At 36.6% G+C, this 15,897-nt stretch overlaps 1 protein-coding gene across 1 annotated transcript in view; it reads right to left on the reverse strand.

Annotated features, from left to right (window-relative positions):
• FRK (fyn related Src family tyrosine kinase) overlaps nucleotides 1–15,897 on the reverse strand; it is a 127,361-nt gene that overhangs the window by 8,540 nt on the left and 102,924 nt on the right.

Consider the following 15,897-nt stretch of genomic DNA (forward strand, 5'->3'; position numbering starts at 1 on the left):
AGGGCCCGACTGTGAGAAACTGTGAGTGCTGCCTGTGTGTCTTTCATTCCTGTCCTGTCTCCTGAAACCCTTGGGAGTGGGCCAAAAAGGGTCCAGAAAATTCGCTCTCCCAGAGGCTCCAGAAGAGCATGGTAGCTCTGCTTCATTATGCGACCGTGCACTCTTTCTAAGGAAAGAATGCCACTGCAAAAAGAAGAAAAAAATCACACCAAGAACTGAGCTGGATCACTGAAGTCCAGCATTTTATCCCGGACTGTCTTCTCTGCTGTGTGTGTGCTAGGGCCTAAGATTTGATCCTGTGTGAGGCTTCATCCACATAGGGCTCCCCTTTCTTGGAGGTAAGTCGAACCACCCATAAAGGGCAGAGCGTGGCCGCTCACGTCATTTAGCCAATGAATTCCACCACAACACGTAGAAAAACCCACAATACAAGTGTGACAATGGGGAAACAATGCAGGCCAGCATCAGACATAGAAAATAAAGATGACAATTCTGATGACCAGAAAATGGCCAACAAAATAATCAATCTCTCAGATAAGAAGTTTAGACTAGAAATATGGAAAGTGCTCAAAAGAATTCAAAGAAACAATGGATCTGGTTGAACAGAACACTAATAAGAACCAAGAAAATATGAAGACAGAAATCACAAAACTCCAAACTGAAATTACAGGTCAAATAACAGGCCTGAAAAACTCAGTAAACGAATGAATAACAAAATGCATACGCTCTCCAACAGGGTAACAGAAGCTGAGAATAGAATTGGTGCTTTGGAAGATGAGATAAATAACAACTCCATACAGCAGGAGAGATTGGGGGAAAAAAAAACCTAAAGCAGGGGCTGGAGAGATAGCATGGAGGTAAGGTGTTTGCCTTTCATGCAGAAGGTCATCGGTTCAAATCCCGGCATCCCATATTGTCCCCCGTGCCTGCCAGGACCAAATTCTGAGCATGGAGCCAGGAATAACTCCTGAGCACTGCCGGGTGTGACCCAAAAACCACAAAAAAAAAAAATTAAAGCAAATGAACAGACAATAGAAAAATTAGTCAAAGAATGGGAACAGATAAAAATATAAGTCTATGATAAGCTCAACAGAAACAACTTAAGAATCATTGGAGTCACAGAGACCCAGGAAGAAAATTTCCAGGAAGAATCAACAGTCAAGAACATCATTAAAGGAAATTTCCAGAGCAAAAGAATATATGCGATCAAATCCTGCATGCCTGAAGAGTACCAACCAAAAGAGATCCCAGAAAAAAATACCCCAAGACACATCCTATCACAATGATGAATCCCACAGATACAGACAGAATTCTGAAAGCAGCAAGATCAAAAAGAAAAAATACATTCAAGGGAACATCCTTGAGATTTATAGCAGACCTGTCACCAGAAACACTCAAGGCCAGAAAGCAGTGGTGGGAAATAGTGACAAAACTCAATGAAATAAATGCTTCGCCAAGAATACTGAAACCAGCAAAACTCACTTTCAGGTTTGAGGGAAAAATACATGGTTTCACAGACAAAAAACTGTGTAGAAACTTTACAGACTCAAAACCAGTCTTAAGAGAAAAATTGAAAGACCTACTTTAAGACAAGACTGAACAAAAGACAGACCAAGTATCGATATAAAGATGTCATTAAATCCCAGGACAATTCTTTCTCTCAATGTCAATGGACAAAATGCACTAATTAGGAGACACAGAGTGGCTAAATGGATCAAAAAACTCAATCCAACCTTCTGCTGCCTACAAGAAATGCACCTGAATAGTCAAAACAAACATAGACTCAAAATAAAAGGCTGGAGGAAAATTATCCAAGCAAACAACACCCATAAAAAAGCTGGAGTGGCCATACTAATATCAGATAATGCAAACTTTATACTCAGAAAAGTTGTAAGGGACAAAGATGGACATTTTGTATTAATCAAGGGATACATACAGCAGGAAGAAATCACTCTCCTAAACATATATGCACCGAATGAGGGGCCAGCAAAATATTTAATACAATCGTTGACAAATCTGAAAAATAATATCAATAACAACAAAATAATTGTGGGAGACCTCAACACGGCATTGTCAACACTTGACAGGTCAACCACACTGAAACCTGGATGCACATTCTTCTCCAATGTACATGGGACATTCTCCAGGATAGACAACATGTTGGCACATAAAACATGCCTCCATAATATCAAGAAGATAGAAATTTTGCAAGTTACCTATACTGACCACAAGGCTCTGAAATCATATATGAATTCCAAAGGGACACAGAAGAAAAACTTTAACACCTGGAAGTTAAACAGCCTCATACTGAATAACCAGTTGTTAAGAGATGAAATCAAAGAGAAAATAAAAACTTTCCTGGAAACAAATGATAATAAAGACACTAACTATCAGAAATTATGGGACACAGCAAAGCAGTACTGAGAGGAAAATTTAAATCTTTGCAAGCACACATCAGGAAGGAAGAAGGGGCCTAGCGAAATAGCTTAATGATGCACCTCATAGAATTAGAAAATGCTCAGAAAAAGGACCCAAAAATAGGTAGACAGAAGGAAATAACAAAGCTGAGAGAAGAAATCAATGAAGTGGAAACCCAAAAACAACCCAAAAGATCAACAAAAGCAGAAGTTGGTTGTTCGAAAAATTAAACAAGATTGCTAGACCACTGGCCAAACTAACAAAGAAAGAGAGAAACTTGATAACTCGTATTAGGAATGAAAAAGGAGAGATCACTACTAATGTGGCAGAGACTCAAAGGGTAATCAGAAACTACTTTGAGAAAAACTATGCCACTAAAAATTAGAACCTAGAAGAAATGATAAATTCTTAGACTCTTATAGTCTTCCACAGTTGAATGAAGAGAATGTAGCATATCTAAACACCCCCATCACTATTGATGAAATTAAAACAGTAATAAATAGCTTCCCAAAAACAAAAGCCCAGGCCCAGATGAAATCACTAATGCATTCTTTCAAACTTTCCAAGAGGAACTACTACCAATCCTGGCAAGACTCTTTCATAAAATAGAAAAAACGGGAACACTTCCAAATAGCTTTTATGAAGCTAACATCACCTTGACACCTAAACCAGAGAGAGATGCTACGAAAAAAGAAATTTACAGATCAATATCGCGAATGAATGCAGATGCAAAGATCCTCAACAAAATCCTGGCAAATAGGATTCAATGCCTCATTAAGAAGATCATCCAGGAATGCAAGGATGGTTTAACATCCGTAAATCTACCAACATAATACACAACATCAACAACAAGAAAAATAAAAATCACATGATCATATCAATAGATGCAGAGAAAGCATTTGATAAGGTCCAACACCCATTCTTGATCAAAAGTCTCAACAAGATGGGAATGAAAGGAACCTTTCTCAATATAGTTAAGGCCATCTTCCACAAGCCAGTGGCAAATATTATCCTCAATGGAGAAAAAACTAAAAGCCTTTCCTCTAAATTCTGACACCAGACAAGGCTGTCCTCTCTCAACTCACCTATTCAATATAGCACTGGAAATACTCACTATAGCAATTAGGCAAGAAAAAGATATCAAGGGAATCCAGATAGGAAAGGAAGAAGTCAAGCTCTCACTGTTTGCAGATGACATGACACTCTACTTAAAAAACCCTAAAGAGTCTACCAAAAAGCTTCTAAAAACAATAGACTCATATAGCCAGGTGGCAGGCTAAAAAATTAACACATAAAAATCAACGGACTTTCTATACACCAATAGTAATAAGGAAGAAATGGACATTAAGAAAACAACCCCATTCACAATAGTGCCACACAAACTCAAATATCTTGGAATCAACTTGACTAAATATGTGAAGGACCTATACAAAGAAAATTATAAAACTCTGCTCCAAGAAATAAGAGAGGACACGCAGAAATGGAAACACATACCCTGCTCATGGATTGGCAGGATTAATATCATCAAAATGGCAAGACTCCCTGAAGCATTGTACAGATTTAATGTGATCACTCTAAATATACATTCTTCAAAGAAGTGGATCAGGCACTTTTGAAATTCACTTGGAATACTAAACACCCTAGAATAGTTAAAGCAATCATTGGGGAGAAGAATATGGGAGGAATTACTTTCCCCAACTTTTAACTTTACTACAAAGTATTAGTTATCAAAATAGCATGGTCCTGGAATAATGACAGGCCCTCAGATCAATGGAATATATTTGAATACTCAGAGAATGTTCCCCAGACATACAATCATATAATTTTTGATAAAGGAGCAAGAAATCCTAAATGGAACAAAGAAAGCCTCTTCAACAAGTGGTGTTGGCACAACTGGCTAGCCACTTGCAAAATATTGAATTTAGACCCCCAGTTAACATCATGCATGAAGGTAAAATCCAAATGGATTAAAGACCTCAATATCAGACCCAAAAGATATATAAAAAGATATATAGAACAACACGTAGGCAAAACATTCCAGGACATTAAGACTACAGGCATCTTCAAGGAGGAAACTGCACTCTCCAAGCAAGTGAAAGCAGAGATTAACAGATGGGAATATATTAAGCTGAGAAGCTTCTGCACCTCAAAGGAAATAGTGCCCAGGATACAAGAGCCACCCACTGATTGGGAGAAACTATTCACCCAATACCCATCAGATAAGGGGCTAATCTCCAAAATATACAAGGCACTGACAGAAATTTACAAGAAAAAAACATCTAATCCCATCAAAAAATGGGGAGAAGAAATGGACAGACTCTTTGACAAAGAAGAAATGCAACTGGCCAAAAGACACATGAAAAAATGCTCCACATCACTAATCATCAGGGAGATGCAAATAAAAGCAACTATGAGGTACCACCTCACACCACAGAGATTGGCACACATCACAAAGAATGAGAACAAATAGTGTTGGCGGGGATGTGGAAAGAAAGTAACTTATCCACTTCTGGTGGGCATACAGGCTAGTTCAACTTTTATGGAAAGCAATATAAAGATTCCTCCAAAACTGGAAATCAAGCTCCCATATGACCCAGCTATACCACTCCTAGGAATATACCCTAGGAATATAAAAATACAATACAAAAATCCCTTCCTTACACCTATCTTCATTGCAGCAATATTTACCATAGCAAGACTCTGGAAACAACCAAGATGCCCTTCAACAGACAATTGGCTAAAGAAACTGTGGTACATATACACAATGCAATATTATGCAGCTGTCAGGAGAGATGAAGTCATGAAATTTTCCTATACATGGATGTACATAGAATCTATTATTCTGAGTGAAATAAGTCAGAGAGTGAGAGAGAAAAACGCAAAATGGTCTCACTCATCTATGGGTTATAAGAAAAATGAAAGACATTCTTGCAATAATAATTTTCAGACACAAAAGAGAGAAGGGCTGGAAGTTACAGCTCACCTCATGAAGCTCACCACAAATAGGGATGAGTTTAGAGGAATAACTACATTTTGAACTATCCTAATAATTAGAATGTATGAGGAAAGTAGAAAACCTGTCTAGAGTAAAGGCAGGGGTTGGGTGGGGAGGAGGGAGTTTTGGGACATTGGTGATGGGAATGTTGCACTGGTGATGGGTGGTGTTCTTTACATGACTGAAACCCAAACACAATCATGTATGTAATCAGGGTGTTTAAATAAAATATGAAAAAAAACGCAAAATAAAAAAGAATGAAAAAAAAGAAAGAAAACATCCATAGCTACAACAAGAAATTTTATGTGTATGTATGCACATAAAAATATGTGTATTTTTATAAATAATAAAATAAAATAATAAAAATAAAATTGTGTGTACATAATTTTATGTGTATGTGTGTATTTTTAACCACTCATACATGTCCAACTTGAAACTGATACTCAAAATTCTCCTTGCATCATTAACTTTCATAATTTTAATAACCTGATCAAATCATAAAGAAGCCATTGTTGGGACTGATTTTAAAGATGAATCTACACTTACCTTTCATCTAATGATTCAATATTCATTACTGATTCATTATGCAAATAAAAAATAGTGTAAATAAAATCTGAGAGGATATTTAATATAATATAAATTTGAATTTATATTATATCAATCCTTTTTAAAACTTTAATTTCTTTTCAACTGTAATATTCCCAAGAATTACTGAAATTGAAGGAATATTGTTATATATATATGAAATATTGTTTTACATATAGTGTTAACATCTCCACGAATGCTCAAATAAGCTGTTCTATTTATCACTTTCTCATGTTGAAGATCATATAAGTAAATAGGTAGGTAATTTGGATTTTCCATAAAGAATTTAAGATAAAAAACAGGTACATGGAATATGTTTAGCATTACTACCAGAAAAATGAAAAGCAAAATGAGACATTATTACATACCTATTTTAATGATCATTGTGAAAAAGAAAAGAATTGCTTGAAAGGGTTTTAGAAAAGGAAACCATTTATACTACTGATGAGAAAATTTTATTGATATCACCACTAAGAAAGATAGTATAGATGTTCTTCAAAATTTCCAAAATAGAGGTTTGGAAAGAATATAGAAATTTGTCTTCTATTCTTGGCCCCACATGGTCCATCAAGCTTCACTGGTGCAACCTGAAGACCACAGAGCACTGTTAATACAGCCTGTATGTTCCCTGGTTATACACATCTTTAGTAGAATCATAACCCTGGGTTAGCAATCCGACAAGAGAAGGGAATCAAAGGAATCCAAATTGGGAAAGAGGAACTCAAACTATCTCTATTTGCAGACGATATGATGATATACATCGAAAACCCTAAAGAGTCCACAGTAAAACTCCTAGAAACAACCAATGCAGCAAAGTGGCTGGATACAAAGTCAATACACAAAAGGCAGTAGTGTTTCTATACACAAACAACAAAGTCGAGGAGAGAGAGATTAAAAATACAATTCCATTTAAAATAGTATCAAAAAATATCTGGTACCTAGGAATCAGCCTTACAAGGGAAGTGAAAGACCAATACCAGGGAAACTTCAAAACACTTCAGAAAGAAATTAAAGAGGATCTAAAGAATGGAAGAACATCCCATGCTCATGGATAGGTAGAATTAACATAGTCAAAATATCCTACCCAAACTACTATATAGATTTAATGCAATCCCTATACAAATTCAGACATCATTCTTTAAAGAATTAGAACAATCAATCACAAAATTCATCTGGAACCAGAAAAGACCCAGGATAGCCAAACACATACTGAAAAACAAGAAGCTGGGTGGCATCACCCTACCTAACTTGAAACTATACTACAAAACCATAGTGATCATAACAGCATGGTACTGGAACAGAGACAGGACCTCAGACCAGTGAGTCAGAACAGAATTCCCAGACATAAATCACAAGATACATAGCCCACTAATATTTGATAAAAGAGACAAGAACTTGAAATGGAACAAAGAAAGTCTATTCAACAAATGGTGTTGGTACAACTGGAAAACCACATGTACAAAAGTGAAAATTGACCCATACCTCACTCCTTATACAAAAGTCAACTCAAAATGGATCAAAGACCTCAAAATCAGACCTGAATCTAAAAATTTTATTGAGAATAATATAGGCAGAACACTCGAAGACCTATATATCAAAAAGCTCTTCGAAGATGGAGCACCAATGGCAAGAGCTTTAGCATCAAACATAAACAAATGGGATTACATCAAACTAAAAAGCTTCTGCATGGCAAAAGAAACCCTACTTAACACAAGAAGACAGTTAACAGAATGGGAAAAAATCTTTTCACTTGATATATCAGATAAAGTGCTGATATCTAGAACATACAAATCACTCAGAAAGCTGAGCCCCCCCAAAACTAAACAAAGCCATAAAAAAATGGGGAGAAGAAATGAATAGACCCTTCTCGGAGGAAGACAGAAGGATGGCCAACAAACACATGAAAACATGCTCACCTTCACTCATCATCAGGGAGATCCAAATCAAGACAACAACGAGATACCACCTTACACCAGTGAGAATGGCTCACATCAAAAATAATGGGAACAATCTCTGTTGGCAAGGATGCGGTATGAAAGGCACACTCATCCACTGCTGGTGGGAATGTCCCATAGTCCAACACCCATGAAGAACAGTCTGGAGAGTGCTCAAAGAACTCAGAATTGATCTGCCATTTGACCCAGCAATTGCTCTTCTAGGTGTATACCCCCAAGTTGGAAGGACATTCATTCCAAAATACGTGTGCACCCCACTATTTATCACAGCACTCAGTATAATAGCCAAGTCATGGAACCAACCTAGATGTCCAACAACAGATGAATGGATCATTAAGATGTGGTATTTATACATGGCAGTCAGAAATGATACAATCACAGACTTTGCAGCAACATGGATGGATCTAGAACATAGTATGTTAAACGAAGTAAGCCAGAAGACAAAAGATAAACACAGAATGATAGCGCTATTCTGAAGCACCTAGAAAATACACCTTATATACAACTAATACTCAACAATCAAATAACAGGGTATAACAGGATAGAAACTCCTAGCACGGTAATACTCAACATATACTCAGGAGCAGTGCCCAAAATACATGAAAAAGGAACAACACAAACTCTTGAATACACATTATACCACAAAGAAACCAGCAACAGTAGAAAGAACAGCATAGAGAGAACAGGTAAGTAATCAGCCTTCTACTACAAAGGCCCATAATAATCCCCTAGGGATCTTATACAGGATCACAAATAAAGTATACCATGGGAAATCACTGACTCCAAAGGAAACATCCCATAACACTATGTTTTAATGCCTTAATCTTACTATATTTAAAACAACCTCTCAGCTTTTCTGTCCACAGTACGTTCTTGGATACAAAGGGTGACAAACTAAGATGGCATCTCGGCGCTCACTCACATGAGATACACCAGCTTGCACTATGAGAATGTCCTGAGAAAACTCTTTAACATATACTTTATCTCTAGGTTATACCTTCTTTTAGGATTTGAAGCATGTGACCAGTCAGACCACCGAAGCAGCAACTGTGATGTACAGACTTATACTACAGGCCCTACTTATCGAACACATTCAAGCAAACTAGCATTTCCTTGCTATTATCTCCTCTATTCTCACTACTTTTTTCTTTTTCCTTTCTTTTCTTTCTTTTCTTCTCTTTTCTTTATTTCTTTTCTCTTCTCCCTTTCTTTCTAATGTATTTTCTATTTTCTTCTTTCCTACCCCTTCCATATACTTTCCCTTTCCCCCCTTGGGAAATCCAACTATCCCTTCACCCCTCAATCCTACCCAGACCTCCCACTATATTAAAACTCTTCACCCTTAGTTCTTAATACATTAGGCATAAAGACTGACCTCCTACCCCAATGAACCAGTACCCAGCACCCAAGCGAAGGGACACCCCAGTCAAACCCACACCTCGCCCCCCACAAGAAAAGGCAACCAACTCCCCTGCGGACTCATGCTGCACGCCCTCCCTACCAAATCCCCCTACCGTGGACTGTTACTTGAAACTGGACTTAGCTCTAAAAGTATCCCCAATGCAAGAACTCCTACAAGACCTCCCTGCCGCAAATCCTTTGTCAATCTCAAGAAGGTCAGGGGGGAGTGATGGAAAGGTGCCTGGGAACCCACACACCACAAGAAATCCCAAAGACAAGTGGGGAGAACCTATACTTCCAACATAAGTATAAGACCGGTATTGCACCACCTCTTTACCTGCTTTTCCCCAAAAGTAAGGTAATCTCATGCATCACATGGTTCCTTTAATTATTTTTGTTAATTCATTTTTTAAATGTTTGTTCTACGTATACATTGTGAGCACATATACTTTTATTCCTAATTTTTATCTTGTTTGGAATGTGTGACCTGTTTCTGTTTTCTTCTCTGTCCAGCCCCAAATGCACCAACAATATAAAGTAGCACCATTTCTCCCTGCAAGGGCACACTAAAAAAGGGGGAAATCTTACATATAAAAAAGAGCTCTTATCTACTAGAGACAAGAACTCGTACTTGTTTACAATACAGATATCTCCCACCTTGAAAATATGTCACGCGGACCCAACTTAGATCTCAGGTGATTAGACACCATCCGTCAGTCTTGAACCCTGGATCCCAGACATGGATCGACACAGTTCTTCACAACAGCTACAGAAAACAAATCCCATTCGGGACAGCCTTAATACTGCAAGGTCACCAACAAGTGCCAGCTCTAATATGATATCCTGACAACAAAGAAAATGGAACAACTTGACCTAAAAACAGGTTATCCTACCTCACCAGCTAACGATAAGACAAATCAGAAGACTTGTCACCCTTTGGTCGGTCCAAAATCAAAGATCGCGATTTTACAGATGACTGGCTGCTAGAACCATGACTGGACTGAATATATCTTGAGACCAATAAAAAAAGCCCTAGTCTAGGTTTGAATTATGACCCGCACAATAACCATGATCCCCATTTTCAAAGATCTGGCAGAGACGAATGGCAACGGAATGAAAGACGCTATCCTAGGTTCCATCCTAGGATCAGTGCAAAGACCATGACCACCACCACAGAAGATGGATTAAAATGACACTGAGGGAACAGAACTTCTAGAACCACAAAGAAATACTTCATCATAAGTCCCCACTCCTGGACCTGTGCAGATCCTGAGATCTATAGATACAGAGGTCTTATTTCATCACCCAGGACGGAGCAGTTTTCCAAACACCACAAAAGCACTACAAGGTTAGAGTAAATGAACCTGAACGGAGTCTATAGTTAATCCCGTGACAATATACCCCAAGGGTGGAGAAACCCCATAGCACTAAGGCCAAGTAAATTACTTTTTGAATGACCCCAATATTTACTCTGCCAGTGCAGGAGGGAAAAAAGGCAAAAAGCACAAAACATTTTTATCTTTTATATATTATTTTTCTTCATTTATTATTATTATTATTTTTAGTTTTATTTACCTATCTACTTTTTGTCGATTTCTTTGTTTTGGTGTGGTTATTGAAGTTGTTGTCCCCATTTATATTTATATTATATTGTGGTTTTTTTTCTTCTTTTCTTTTCTTTCTTTAGGTGCTCTGCCATGTTTTTTAACTCAAAGACCATGGCTTTTTTTTTTTTTTTTTTTTTTTTTTTTTTTGTGGTCCCTACTGGTTACCACTGGAGTACTCACTGGATATTTGACTCTTCTTTTTGTACTGTTGGGGTGTTTACACCTTCTTTTTCTCCTTCATCTCTCAAACTGATGATGAGAGCCTCTAGAATGATTCCCCCATTTTCGCATATTAGACTTTTACTCCAGTTTATTACTTTTTCTCTTCCTCAAATAAAATCACATAACTTGAACTATGTAGTCCTTCCTCCTAGTTAGAGGAGGAAATAAGGGAGGCACCAAGACCAAGACTACTAAGTAGTAAGCTAGCTACAGAGGAGGACCACAATTTCTCGAAGCCCCGGGAGGTGAGAGATGAGGATATGGGAGGTAGGACGAACATGGAGGTGTAGGGAGGACAAATTGGTGATGGAACTCCCCCGATTTTATGTAAATGTGAACCCTGTAATATTATTGTCAAACAATATGTAAACCACTACAATCAAAATAAAAATTATATTAAAAAATTACAGTCACTCACTATAAATGACAAATGTATAAATTATTGTTTGCACTCCAAATTCTAGCTTTATTAAACATGTAGTGTTAACCTTTGAGGGTTCTACTCTTTTTCTCTTATGTTTTTTTAATTTCCATTTGGATGCATTAAAAGAGAGGTAGTATTACATGGCTAATATAACCCAAACTCTATATTTTGACAGGAAAAGTAGGGGGTCATCTTATATGCCCAGTCATCTTATACACCGGAAAAATATGGTATGTTAAATAAAACCCACACTGTCAGTTTCTCTTTAGGAAAGGAACCTCAATACATAAGATGCAGCAGACAATACTACATAGGGTAGCCACCTCTTATAGTCCTCACATACCATATTGCTTAGTACTCTAGATATGAAAATTATGTGTATGCTAAAATGCTGCAGTCAATATCTAATCCTGAAACTTTCATTCAGGAAGACCTACCCTCATCAGTGATGAAATGCCTAAAAATCAAAAACCTTCCAATTCTGACACACCAGCCCATTTTTCTTTCTTTTTTTCTTTTTAACTTATTTTTACTGTATTATTTTTCTTTTCTCTTCTATCTTATATTTTGTTCATCTTTTCTCTCTTCTAATATACAGCTAAGCTAATTATTTATCTTTTCTTAATTCAATTATTTCTTAAGAGATCAAACCCACCCTATCACTAATGTCTGTCATTATGTGGACATGAGTTTGTAGACAGTGGACTCCTCTTTGTCTGCTAAACCTAAATTTGTAAACAATCATGCCTAAAGTGTATATAGCCCCTCCTATATACTATCCCCTACTCCCCCCTTCAGAAATCCTATCCCTTTAGTCCTCCAATCGCTGATCCAATATCCCTCCTTATTTAAGGCCATTTACCCTCAGTTCTTAACTCATTAGGTACTGACACTGACTTCCTGCCCAAATAAGCCACCACTCACCCCCCAGTGTGAAAAGGAAATCCTCTCAGTGCATATCTAATGCCTGCGGAAGAAACTACAAACCAACACTTGTGCTGACTCATGCATTGTAGCCCTTCTTCTCACCCTCCCCCAATGTGGACTGTTGCATGATACCAGATTCAGCTCCAGAAGGACCCCCAGTGAAGGACTCTTCCTGATCCCTTTCTACTGCAAATCATTTCTCAAACTCAACAAGACCAGGGTGTGTGATGAAAATGTGCCCTGAATTTCACACCCCCCACAAGGATATCTCAAAAGACGTAGTGGGGGAAGCCTATATTTCCTCTTTATATTTTTAATACCTCGATAATAATACCGCTTAGTATGTTTATTGCCAAGTGTAAGATAGCCACCTTTACATGGACTTCTTTTTCTCCAATTACCTTTTTTTATTTATTTTCATTGATTTATCTTCTATATATTTTTTCCTTTAACTCACCCTGTTTTGGTGGTGCTTGGTACAAAAACCTACAAGAAAATGTCTTGCTTGGGATAAAAAGCTCAGGTCAAAAACATGGCACTGATATTGTGTAGCTGACATTCTTACCCCAAATGCACCAGCAATATAATATAGGCACCATTCTTTTTTGCAAGAGAATACTAAAAAGGGGAATTTTTATGTATAGAAACAAGCTCTTATCTACTAGGGATAAGAAACCCATACATTTTATAATACAGGGCTACCTCCCATTCTGAACATGTGTCATGTGACCCAACTTAGACTCCCTGTGAGTGGACAGCAACTGTTCACTCCAGAGGCCCTAGACCCCAGACATAGAACCAATACAGTTTCGTGCAACAGCACCAAGAACCAAACGACCTGTAGGAAATTCCTAATACTGCTCTAGCATCTACTTGAGACAGTTTTGATATGATATCCTGACAATGGAAATTGGCAATAAAAAATTGATCTAAAGGGCAGGTTATCCTATTTAATCAACTAATGGTAAGATGAAATCAGAAGACATGTCATCCTTTGATCTGTGAAAAAACCTAGAGTGTTAAGTACAGAAGACTGACTTTGACAACCATGGTGGGCAGAACTTATCCTGTGACCAATAAGAAAGACCTTAGCTTAGGATTTGGCCTAGGATTTGTACAATAACCAAGATCTCTAATCCATAGGTCTGACTTTGACACTGCAATGAGCAGAATTTATGGAAACATAATAAAAGATTCTATCTCTATGGCTTTGTCCTCAGATCTATGCAAAAACCAGACCACCTATTACAGAAGATTGATTACAACAACAGTGATGGAAGAGAATTTCCAGAACATAAAGAAAAACTCTATCCTAGTCTTATCCTATGACCTGTGCAAATACTAAGATCTCTAGTTACAGAGGCCCTGATTTTATCATCTACAACTGAGAGGGAAAATCTTCTAGCACCATAGAAAGACCTAGGGGTGTGGATTGAGCATGTATGGAGCTGTAGTTACTCCCATGACAGTATGCATCAAGGGCAAAGAAACCCTGTATCTCTTAGCCCAAAGGAATTCCCTTTCTAATTTCCCCAATATTCACTGTGCCTATGCAAACAAAAAGAAAAAAAAAAAGGTGAGAGAAGCACAAAACCTTGCCGCACCAGCCCTACTTCCTTTTGTTTGTTTCTGTGGTGCCTTTTTGTACTTGCTTTGGGGGTTTTTTTTTGGTTTGATTTTTGTTTTGTTTTTTGTTTGTTTATTTTTTGGTTTTTCTGTCTTTTTTCTTCTTTTTTCCCCCTTTCTTCTTTAAAATTGATATTTATAACCTCTAGACAGACTCCCTCCAGATTTCCAGATATTTTTCTTTTCTCTTATCTTATTATTCTTTTCTTTTTTTTTTAGATAGAAACCACATAACTTGAATCATGTTGTTTCTGCCTCATAAGTTGAGGGGTGGAAAATGGATGCTACTAGGACCAAAAAGTCGTATGAACATTGAGTAAAAATAAAAAATGATTAGACTTAAACACCAAACCCAAAGTCAATGACAACAGAATCGATACCCAATCTACAACAAGCTATACAGAGGGGACCAGTTAGATTAGCAGTCTGGAGGTCAAAGTACAGGGATATGGGATTCATGCTCGGAACAGGGGGTGGAGGGAGGACAACCCAGCTCGTGGGAATGCCCTGATTTATGTCACTGTGTACCGTAAATATTATTGTAAAAAATTTGTAATTCACTTTGGGCACAATAAAAAATTATATATAATTATATATAAAATGTATATATACACATAATATTAATACAATTAATATATTGATTATATTATTATATTACTATGTTTATATATTAATATACAATTAATATAGTGTTATTATTATGTATAATATATTGTATATAATATTATATCAGATATATTATTTAATTTATTATAAATTAAATATGTAAATATAATATATTATTATATATTAAAATATATTATATAATTTTTATTGTGACCAAAGTGAATTACGATTCTTTCATATATATATGTATGTATATATATATATATATATATAATGCATGGAAACTCAATTCGATCCCCAATGATACATGACTTGCTAAGTACTGCAGGTAATATACTCAGAGGACCCTGTGCACTGCTGAGTATGGCTCACATCCCTGAAAGTATTATCAGGAAGTGAACAGAACCATATTTTCAGGCCTGATCATGGAAATATGTGGACTGAGCTGTGGAGCATTTCTCAAGAATATAGTTCTTGGCCTCCAGAATATTTCTTTGAATTTTTCCCAGCACCACCACCAATAAATTAAAGAGTAAATGATACCTGACCCAATATTATCCACAGTCTTTAACCTTAGAAAAATGAAGTGAAAGTTTGAAATTTGCAAAAACATGAATAAAATTGAAAATATTGTGTTAGGTGAGATAACAGAATAAAACAAGTACAACTTACATATGTTAAGTGTATAAAATGTTTTTAATCAATATTAGTTTATATAAAGAACATATTGGTGATTGCTAAAGCCAAGGGATGACAGAAAGGCAAAATTGGGTATTAAAAAGATGCAGAGATCCAGTTATAGAACAAATAAGCTAAATGTATAAAATAATTATCATGAGTAATATAGATAATAAAATTTCATTGCATATTTGAAATTTTCTGAGAGTAATATTTTATACTCATCACAAGAAAAAAAGCATAACATTTTTAGTAAGATGATGAATACTATCTAGAACTGTGGTGATTCAGTTGATACAAATATTGAAATTATATGTGTATACAAAGAAATAAAGAGAGGGAATGTATAGTATCTAATGACAACAACCCCTTGAATTTTAATACAGATGTGGTAATAGAGGCTATCAACTTAATCGAATTAATTCAAGACTTCGAAATAAAGATTATCAAGCT

Source organism: Suncus etruscus, chromosome 4 (assembly GCF_024139225.1).
Source record: "Suncus etruscus isolate mSunEtr1 chromosome 4, mSunEtr1.pri.cur, whole genome shotgun sequence".
Classification (NCBI taxonomy): domain Eukaryota; kingdom Metazoa; phylum Chordata; class Mammalia; order Eulipotyphla; family Soricidae; genus Suncus; species Suncus etruscus.